Here is a 10,922-nt window from a genome sequence, read left to right as displayed (position 1 = left end):
GGAGCACGTAGGTTACTGGGTGTTTGTTCCTTTTTTTCCAATATTCTGCCTTTTGAGTTGGATTGGAGGCAGCAGAGGGAATGCTGTAACAGTCTGAAAGAGGTGTTCTGGCCCCACTGTTCTGAAAGTGCTTGTAGTGAAAGCTAGGTTAAAAAATGTGGTTCTTTTCTAGCTTAGAGCAACTGTTGCTGTGGAACTATGTCATATTTTGCTTCTGAGAACTCTTTTAAGTGCTCAAATTGCTCAATATCTTCCTTTGGAAGCATTGCATCAAAACCTAAACCTGGTGGAATTTAATCCTGTTCAGAAGTAAAGTTGAAGGTACAGCTTGTCATACCTGACTACAGGCAATTAGATGTGGTGAGTCAAAGTTAAAACTGCATCAATCTCAGGCTTGCATTGTATTTTTAGCTTGGAAAGTAAGGATGAGAACAGCTTTTTAGTACTTTTTACAGTTTATCAAATGTAGCATCTCAAATTACTCCTGTAAGAATTTAGAGTGCATGTATACAGCATGTTTGTGAGAATTCATGAGCTTTCCTTGACTTAAATATTTTGAGAGAAGAGTATTCAGCTTTGTGTCATTTAGGATGGGGGAAGAGTTGGTAACATCTGGTTTTCTGAATAAATGTTTAGTTAAAGGCAAAACTGAAAAGTGAGTGTGTGCTCACCTGCAGTATCTTTTCAACACAAGTTTGCTGATGGACTGTTTCATTACTCTGTTCTTTATAGGTTTTCCATGTTGTCTTTCCATGCATGGACTTGTGTCATTTATTTTCTCATGTTTCCAGGTAAAAAGAGGTTGCACAGAACTTTGTCTTGAACTTGCCTGCATGAAATTCTGAAGTGTAGTGTCTCTTTGTTTTGCCATATAATGGCATTATGCACTGAACTACATTCTTTAGTTTTCTTCTGCTTCAGCTAGGTGTAGATGTGCTGTAAGGTATGAAATTTAAGACAAAAAAAAAGGCAATAACCAGCTGACTTTACCGGTGTAATAATGGTAGTGCATTGGATAACGTATGCATAAATCTGGAACCCATGGTAAAGTCTCTCTGGAATATTTGATGGCACAATACTTGGAAACTTTTGTCCTTGAAGTTCCCCTTTACAACAGTCCATAAGTAAAACATAGTGTTCAACACAGAAGTTACATTGAGCCTGGCGGACTTTTTCTTTATATGAAATGTTTCTTACCTCTGCATTCTACATCTACAGTCTGTTTTTCTTCATGTTCAGAACTACTCCTTTCCTAAGGGAATAAAACTGGCTGTTGAATTTGTTTGAATAGTTTCAGAAAGTGGCAGGAGTTACCACCAGTGAATGTTTCCATATTGATAATATGATTCCTGCTACATCATAAAAAAACCCCAACCAAACACAGTAAAGCAAGGAACAAAACTCATCCCTAGACTTACATTGAGATAATTTGAAGAGGAAAATACGTGAGATTGTCTACTTTTTATGAGAGGTTGAGAAATTGAAGAACTAAGTCTGATGTCACACGGTTTGGTCTAATCAAAAGTACAGAACACTCAAAAAAGGAGAGAGGGAGAATGAGGATTAAGGAAAATGGAAAATTTAAGAAATAGTATTTGCAGAAAATTACTGTTCCTTCTTGAATATTTAGTTTTGTGGTATGCCTTGTGACCCTCTAAATACACGTTTAAGCTGCGTGTAAAATATCTCAGCTGGAGGAAAACACTGACGACAAGCAAGGTAAGGTGGGATGGGGAGTGAACTGCACTGTCAGCTGCCTCTGTTACTTTTATTCCTGCACTCAAGTAGTTTTATATTTATATGGAGGATATGTTGAGTCTTACTGGGAAATACTATGATAACACTTTCTGGATAACATCAGTCTTTAATAGTAAGGTAAGATGTACTCTGGGTACTTGGCCTCATGAGCCTCATGAGATGGGATGGGAGAGCAGAACAAAGCTCCCATGACCCATGAGGAAAAGGTTAAAAGACCTGCTTGGCAGTTTAGGAACTTACAAGTCTATGGGGCCAGATGGGATCCACTGGAAAGTACGAAGGGAGCTGGCAGATGTGCTTGCCAGACCCGTTTCCATCATCTGCCAGCAGTCCTGGCTGCCTGGGGAAGTTCCACTGGACTGGAGGCTGTCTGATGTTGTGCCCATTTACAAGAAGGGCTGGAGGGATGATCCAGGAAACTACAGGCCTGTCAGTCTGACCTCAGAGCCAGGGAAAGTCATGGAGCAGGTCATCTTGAGTGCTATCACACAGCACAAACAGGACAACTGGCTGATCAGGCCCACTCAGCACGTGTTTATGAAAGGCAGGTCTTGCCAAACTAACCTGATTGCCTTCTGTGACAAGGTGACGTCCTGCTTGATGGACGAGGGAAAGGCTGTGGATGCAGTGTACCTGGGCTTCAGTAAAGCCTTTGACACTGTTTCTCATGGTGTTCTACTTGAGAAACTGGCTGCCACTGCCCTGAACAGGTGCCCCCTCTGCTGGGTTAAAAACTGGCTGGATGGCCCAGAGAGTGGTGGTGAATGGAGTTAACTCCAGATGGAGGCTGGTAACAAGTGGTGTCCCCAGGACTCAGTGCTGAGTCCAGTCCTGTTTAATGTCTATCAATAACCTGGATGAGGGGATTGAATGCACTCTTAGTAAGCTTGGGATGACACTAAGCTCGGTGGAAGTGTCGATCTGCTGGAGGGTAGGGAGGCTCTGCAAAGGGATCTGAACAAGCTGGACCAGTGAACTGAGACCAATGGCATGAGGTTTAACAATGGCAAGTGCCAAGTCTTGCATTTGGGATGCAAAACCCCCATGTAGCACTACAGGCTTGGGGTAGAGTGTCTGGAAGGCTGCCCAGAGGAGAAGGGCTTGGGGGTATTGGTCGACAGTGGCTTAACATGAGCCAGTAGTGTGCCCAGGTGGCCAAGAAGGCCAATGGCGTCTTGACCTATATCAGAAACATCCTGGCCAGCAGGACCAGATTAGTGATTTGCACTCAGCACTGATGAGGCTATACCTCAAGTACTGCATTCAGTTTTGGGCCCCTCGCTACAAGAACCTACAACTACCTGAAAGGAGGTTGTAGAGGTGGGTGCTGGTCTCTTCTCCCAGGTGACAGGTGATAGGACAAGGGGGAACGGTCTCAGGCTGTGCCAAGGGAGGTTCAGATTGGACAATGGGAAAAAATTTTTCACCGGGAGTGTCATCAGGCGCTGGAACTGCTGCCCAGGGAGGTGGTGGAGTCATGATCCCTAGAGCTATTTAAAAGATGGGTAGATAAGGCCCTTAAGTATATGATTTAGCAGCAGATAGGTGTGGTTGGCCTCAAATGATCTTGGAGGTCTTTTCCAACATGGTGATTCTATGGTTCTAAGAAAGATATTGAACTGCTGAGGTGCATCCAGAAAAAGGCGATGCTGGTGAAGGGGCTGGAGAACAAGTCTTGGGAGGAGCAGCTGAGGGAACTGGGGTTGTTTAGTTTGGAGAAGATGAGGCTGAGGGGAGACATTATGGCTGCCTAAAATTTGCTGAAAGGGCACTGTAGAGAGGTGGATGTTGGTCTCTTCTCCTGAGATACAGGTGATAGGATGAGAGGGAATGGCCTGAAGTTGTGCCAGGGGAGGTTCAAGTTGGACATGAGGGAAAAAATTCTGCACTGAAAAAATTCTGCACAGAGGCTGCCCAGGAAGGTGGCTGAGTCACCGTCCCTGGGGGTAATTAGAAGATGGGTAGTTGAAGACCTTGGGGATATGATTTAGTAGTGGACAGGTACCATTTGGCTTGATCTCAGAGATCTTTTTCAACCTAGAGATTTTATGATTTACTTACGTTTTTCACTTGAGTCTTGTCCTCCAGGTGGCAGTCGGCATTTGTAAAAGATTTCACTGAACTGTTTGAAACTTGGGGAAAAACATGCTTATAACTCCTTTTAGATACTTGTGATGTCTGTGTTGCGCTAACCTCTGTTCCTTCAAAGTTTTTTTTCCTATCTTTACCTCCATGTTGATAAAAGAAATGCCATTTGTATTGGACCATAGTTTAAAATTAAGCTGAGGGCTTGTGACAAGCTAGTGTTGCAAAATGCGACCAAGCCTTCTTTCCTTCAACGATCCTTTGAATGCTGCTTTTTCTCATTTCTGCCATATTGCAATAGTAATGCAATGCTGTGCCTGAACTTTTTTGCCCTCATGAGTTGGGTTTTTCATTGGAGTCTAAGAGGACTGCAGGTATGAAGATGAAAAAGAAAGTTGCAGAGGTGACTTTGACAGTTGTGTTTTGACTGTGGATCCTGAGCAAAACAGCAGTTCTAGGAGTAGCAAAAAGCAAGTGAAGTCAGGTTTCTTTGTATAGCTGAGAAACAAAGGAGAGTAGTAAGAACTTTGCACAAGCACTAGCTGTGATAAACAGACTTTTTCTGAAATAAGTTCTGCTTCTGAATCCAGCATAAATACCAGTCCTTGCAGATGTTCTGCCTGTTTAAAAAAAAATCCATACCCTAAGAAAAAAACCCCACCCAAACAACAGAAAAAGCCAAAACAAAATGTTTAGAGTTCCTAGACAGCTGGGAGTAGAGAAGTTGGATAATGTGTGAACCAGCCTGTGAGCTCCTAGGATGGAGAAGTGCTGGGAAGTACATCTGCTCTGATCCTGTAAAGCCAGTAAGAATAATGCCTGTAGCTGTTTCTTTGTTACTGGTAGATCTGTGATCATTGGTGTGATGATGTGGTTTTCTGAATATGTGGCAGAATTCATCTGGCACTTGTTTCATTTCTTGTTTCTGTCATGCTTCTCCCAGTGTAGGCTCTGTCAGGAATAATTCATACTAGTTGTGGTTGTCACAGTGTTCACAGTTGGCTGTTAATGACAACAGAGACTAAGTTCGGCATGACAATTATTATACTGATAAAATCAGGAACAGACACTAATTTTGTTGTTGTCTGCAGGAAAGTTGGGGAAGGGACTGTATCAGGGAGTACAGTGATAGGATGAGGGGTAATGTTTTTAAATTGGAAAGAGGAGAGATGTAGATAGATATGGAGATAAAATTTTTTACTGTCAGGGTGGTGAGGAACTGGAACAGGTCACCCAAAGAAGTAATGGATGCCCCATCCCTGGAAGTGTTAAAGGCCAGGTGGGATGAGGCTTTGAGCAACTTGATCTAGTGGAAGGTGTCCCTGCCCATGGCAGAGGGGTTGGAACTGAATGGTCTTTAAGGTCTCTTCCACCCTAAACCATTCTGTGATTTTGTCTGGAGTTGCCAAGCAAAATGGTAGTACCATGTTGCCAGTCTTGGTGATGATGCCAGAGTTATTGCTGAAGTACTTTATGGACTGCTGCTCGATTGTACCAGCTTACCTTTCTTTCTGGGTGCTGGTTCTTCAGCATGAGAGGGTCACAGCTGAACCTCATGTGAATTTTTTTTTCTGTACAGACAAGGTGATTTCGGAATTGGGGGTGAATCTTCATCTGAAGTCACTTTTATCAATATATGTCATTGAGTTGATTTGAGAGGCAGCAGAAAGTAGAATGTATAAAATTGTGGTATGGGCCCAGGCTTGCAGCCAAACTCCTTCCGCACTGCTCTTATCTCAGCAGGCAAGAATAAGGAAGAACAGGAACAAGAGAACTAGTGAAGATCAGAGAGTTTGCTTACTAGTTACTATTGCTGACAAAATGGACTTGACTTGGGGAAAAGTAACTTTTATTGCCAATCAATATATGTATCTTTAATTACTGATTCAGATATCGGGAACCACAAAGATAAGCATTGAAAGAGAAGAAAAACACCTCTTGTCACTCTTTTCCATCCTCAGCATTACTCCAGGAACTTCTCAGTGCCAGGCTGTTACCTGCACATTTTACACTCCCTCCCTTTAGAGCAGCAAGGAGGGCTGTGGGAAGGATTGGGAAGGGGAGGTGTCATGGTCAGTATGTAAGAATGTCTTTCTGCTCCATTCTTCTCCCACGTTTCCTTTGCTTGGGCTCTGGTCCTCCACAGGCTGCAGAGACCATCTTCTCTAGTGTGGGTCCTCTGTGGGCTGCAAGAAACACCAGCTCTGCCATGGAGCTCCTCCTCTTCTGGACCTAATGTTTCTTCTGCTGCTGCTTCCTCGTTTTTGTTCCCTCTTCCTTTGCCTGTCTGGTGTTTTTCCCCTTTCTTAAGCACTTTTTCCCTGAGGCGATCACCACCTTGGCTGAGGGGCTCAGCTATGCCCTGTGATGGGCCTGCTGGGGCTGGCTGAAACAGTGTGTCTGGCACTGGGCAGCCCATGCTCCTCATCCCTGCAGCCCTCTGATATCCCAACCTTGCCGCTGCAGAGTACACCCAGCCTGGGGTGACAGATGGTGGGGCAGGAGCCACATTGTTTTAAGGTAAGGGAGCTGAGAAGTAATGTCTCCGCTACCTTTTGAGGGCCAGGCCAGCAAGGAGCTTTGCTTAGAAGAGATTCAGGGTCTGTAAGACTGGTGATTAGCAGTGTATGTTTGAAAAGGCTGCTTTGCCCCTTGGAAGTTGTCTATGTATCACCTGTGCGGTGTTGCACTTCTACCCTTTAACTTAGAGAAGTGCGATGCTGTTGAATATATTGCCTTTGAAGGATGCTGGCTCCAGAAATAATGAGAAGCTTTTCAAAGCCAAATGTGATTGCGTGATAGGAGAGGAATATCTGTGTGATAAGCCACTCTCAGCTATGTAGCCCTTTTCTGATCTTTGTTAAAATGTGTGTTTGTGAGAAGCTAGCTGGATATTACTATAAACTACTGTGACTCTCCCCATATAGTGTCTCTGTCTGGAGTAACTCATGCTGGTTGTGGTTGTCAGCTGCTTGCTGTGGTCTTGGGAGAGAAAATTAGAGGAAATGGCATCTTGTAGTCCCGCTATTAAAACCACATGGGATTTTCAGTAATTCCCTTGATCTGTTTGTACAAATGGGTTTAATGATGTTTCTGTGCTTTTGCAATTGTAGTAAAAGCTTGAATCACCATAGAATGAAAACATTTTAAAAGTTTCTGTATTAAAACTCTAAAGACAGCTCTCTGGGAACAAAGTGTCTCTTCTTTGCCAGCATTTTAACAGCTTGCAATTACAGCTGATGTTAGTGTTGCAATACTGTGAAGGGAGATGTGACAGGAAGGAAGTATTGCACAGTTCTCTGTTCTGAAATGGATAACGGCTTTGTGGCCTTCTTAGGAAAACACCTGATTCTTTTCTAGAGGAATAAATCCTCTCTAGCACAGAGATTAAGATGATTCACAAATAATTCCACTTAGCAGTTAAAACCTTTCTGCACACATTAAACATGGGCAGTTGCTCACTGCATAGCATAGCAGGTGGCATATTTGTTACCCCTTCTGTTAGGTTTGGACAGTTTGTAGATCTGCCTCTAAAACTATGTCAAATTAAAGTGGTGCAGTTGTTGCACATTATTGTTGCTTATTTGGTGATACCTTTGGCTGATGTAATGCAGTGAAACTGAGGCTATAGTCATAAATCAGTAATTTAAGAACATGGTTCTGAGAATGCTGCTGTTGGGGAATTTTTATGCTATCTTAGAATGAAATTCAAGGGGGATAGAGTTAATTTTTCACCCCTTAAATGCAGTCTTGCATTGTTTCTGATGAGTTATTTACTGCAAAACAAAGTTGTGTGTACTCAAACTGATAACAGAATTTGTCTGTTTTCACTGGATTCTCTCCTCTTTCCCCCTACCCCCCCACCCCCAAGCTAAACCAGTGGGAAGTAGGACACTCACAGTTTTTAGTTGTGTGGTTCTGCAGTCAATGAAAGTCAGAACCCAGCCTGTACTCCTTACATTTAGGGGAATGAGGTGGTTCAGGTGGTTGGCCCAGGAAAAAATACTCAACCTAACAAGTAAAGTAGGACTGAGTTAGCTTATACAGAGTCTTGTGAGTCCTGGTACTGGCATAAAAGTCAGGAATGTGGATGAGGTAAAGCAGGGAGTGGGGCACTGCCAACTTTTATTTCCCTGCATTGCTGACGAATTGTACTTTTTATAAGCTGATAACAATGCATTTTCATATGCAGAAGAATGTTCTATTCTGCTGCTGACAGGACAAAAAATATTACAATGATAGTTTCCATTGCATGGTATAGCTAGGTGTATTTGATGAATTGTAAAGCAACCAGAATGAGGGTGGGTTTGCAGTGTAACTTTAAAGCCATGCTACTCATCTCCTATGACATTAACCTGCCAGATCTGAAATCACAGCAACTTATGTTAATGTTAATGCAAGAAAGATGCAGGTTTTGAAGCAGTTAGAATATCCAAATGTGAATACAAACAATTATTTTATTTGTTGTTGCATATATCAAGAGTCTTTTTTCAAAGATATGCTGCTGTCCTTTCAGTGTTTGGAAATATAACATTTAAGAACTATGTTTCTACACAAATTATTAAAATAGTTAAATAAAAATAAAATGCTTTTAAGTTAATGCTTTTTTAGCTACAAAATCTATCTGTAAAAAATGTGGCATGGCTACTTTTGAATTTCTGTAAAAATAAATTCAAGTCTTAATTATTTAGGTGGTCTTTTATACGCAATATTAACATAAGCAGTAAAGTTGACTTGAGAATGTAAACAAAGGCTCAATATAAATCACTTTGGTTTAGATAACAAAGATGTGATTTTTTCTACTTCTTTTTGTGATTACATTATGCTTACAAGTTTATGAGCAAGTAAAGTTATGCCTTTGATATTTGAATTAGTCAATACTTCGCATCAAGTGTGGGGAAAATGTCAGGTTTTCAACAGAATTGATGAAGCCTTTGTAGCTGGAGATGAAAAGAAGTGTCATTGTAGTAAGGATTGAGGAACCTCTGTGGCTTCAAGAGCCATGGGCACAGTGGGAATAGATGGAAAGGGCAGAGTTAATAAAGATTTAGGTTGGATCTTGCTTTGGCTAGAAATTTGTGAGACAAAGTAGCAAGTTCATCAGAGCATCTCTGGCAATACTGCCATCTCAACATATGTCGCTGTCACATGCATCTTAACTTCTTTGCCAACAGCAATGAGCAATGGCTTGGGATGCTGTTGAAATGGTTAACATGGGCCAGTTCCCTTCTCCTGGTCATTACTATTTTGCTCATCCATATAGATCTCCCTGGTCCACTTATTTCTGCCTTCAGTTCAGTAATGATTGGACTGGCAAGGATGTTTAGCCTAGAACTGTTTTCAATACCTAATTTTATATAATTTGTAAGTTATTGGAAATGGCTGAACAAGTGAGAGGTAATTTGAAATGTCTTACCTTTTTTCTTCCTCAGATGAGAATCTGACTAAGTTGTCCCTCAGATTTTGAAATGTTTTTGTTCTTGGGCCACCTCTGGCACTTAGGGTGTCTCTGAATGTATAAGTTTTCTGTTTTGGTTGGGTGGATAAAAATCAGATGCGTATGCAGCTCAAAACGAGGCAGGGTATTTGTGTGCTTCTTGAAGTTACAACTCTGAATGCTTGAGGTTTTCCTCTATGTGTAGATGATCTTCAGAAAATGGTACCTTCTCGTGTTTTAGAAGTTGTTGTTAGGTGTGTCTTCACGCTTTTCTTAAGATGTCGCTGAGTCTTCAACTATTTCATGTCCCTTCTTGAGCTGAAACACTGTACGTGTTTACCACCAAAGCTACTTGCATCAAGACTGCACTGATACAATATGCAGAATATTTCAAAGTGGAATATTTTGATTTAAGCTAAAATACAGTTATGTTTTGTCTAAGCAGTTGTGGATTTTGGAAGTTACACGGAATGTCCCTCTGATAGCAGGTTTCCTTACAACGGTGTTTTCTAGACATTTTTTGTTCCCTGAAAATGATAATGTATTGTGTGAGGAACGGTTTGTGCTAAATAGATCTCTCTTCTTCTATAGTCACCTCTGTTTGGAACCCTAACTAATCTGAAAGTCAAGGTCAAGTGAGAGCTGGAGCCAGCTCCAAATTAGCAAGAGTTCTGACTGTTGCAGAGTTTCATAACATTAAAATTAGACCTCTGAAAGGAATAGGATATGCATGAGATTTCTGGGAAAATTTATACATGTGCATGTAAGTGGGAAATACATTCTGTAACTAGCCTTTGTCTCGTTGCACATGATTAATGGAGATCACTCCCGCGTGTTGCCCAGGCCAGGAAAAGCATGCTTGTTTCTAAAACTCCAAAATCAGTCTAAAGAGTTTTATTTGATGATGTTTTCAGTATCAGCATGATAAACTGTGGCAAGGTCAGTTTGCAAACTGGCCTATGAAAACGCATTTCTCATTTTTCCACTTCAACTACATAATTCTCTGTTCTGTGCCAAAGCATTAATTTATACAGACTCACTGTAATTATACAGTGATTAGTAACTTTATAGGTTGTGGTCACAAATGATACAGAAGATAAAAGCTTTTCACAACTGAGCTACAATAAGATGACTAATTAATGTGCAACAAGGGTCAAATTTTTAGTAGTAATACTGCAATGTCCTTTCAACAGGGACAGCATAAATGCCTCCCTTCAAGATGGGATAGCATCTGCGATCAAACAATCTCTGGAGCAGCTCTCCTTGAATCAACAGCCAAAAGAGCACTGGTAGACAGGAGTGGTCAGTGAAAACAGTGAGTCTTCCTTTTGAAGGCACTTTATTCCTCTATGTAGCAGTAGCAGCTTTGATTTCCTCCCACCCACAGAAGAGTTTGTCATTTTAGAGCATTCATGTGCAAACTGGATAAAAGTGACTGTAAATGTGGATATTAACACACGTTTTTGGCAGGATTTCTATTGTCATCGAAAGGTTTCCCATCTTCTTTGGCAAATCACTTTCACTGAATCACATCACCTTTTTTTTTTGTAAGATGTTTTTTCCCTTGCTATTAGAACATCATAAAAGGTGTTAGCTGGAACAGTTATTGCAGCTCTTATTAAGTGTCCTCTGCATACTAGAA

This window comes from Phaenicophaeus curvirostris, chromosome Z, assembly GCF_032191515.1.
Source record: "Phaenicophaeus curvirostris isolate KB17595 chromosome Z, BPBGC_Pcur_1.0, whole genome shotgun sequence".
NCBI lineage: Eukaryota > Metazoa > Chordata > Aves > Cuculiformes > Cuculidae > Phaenicophaeus > Phaenicophaeus curvirostris.
This window is presented reverse-complemented; position numbering follows the sequence as displayed.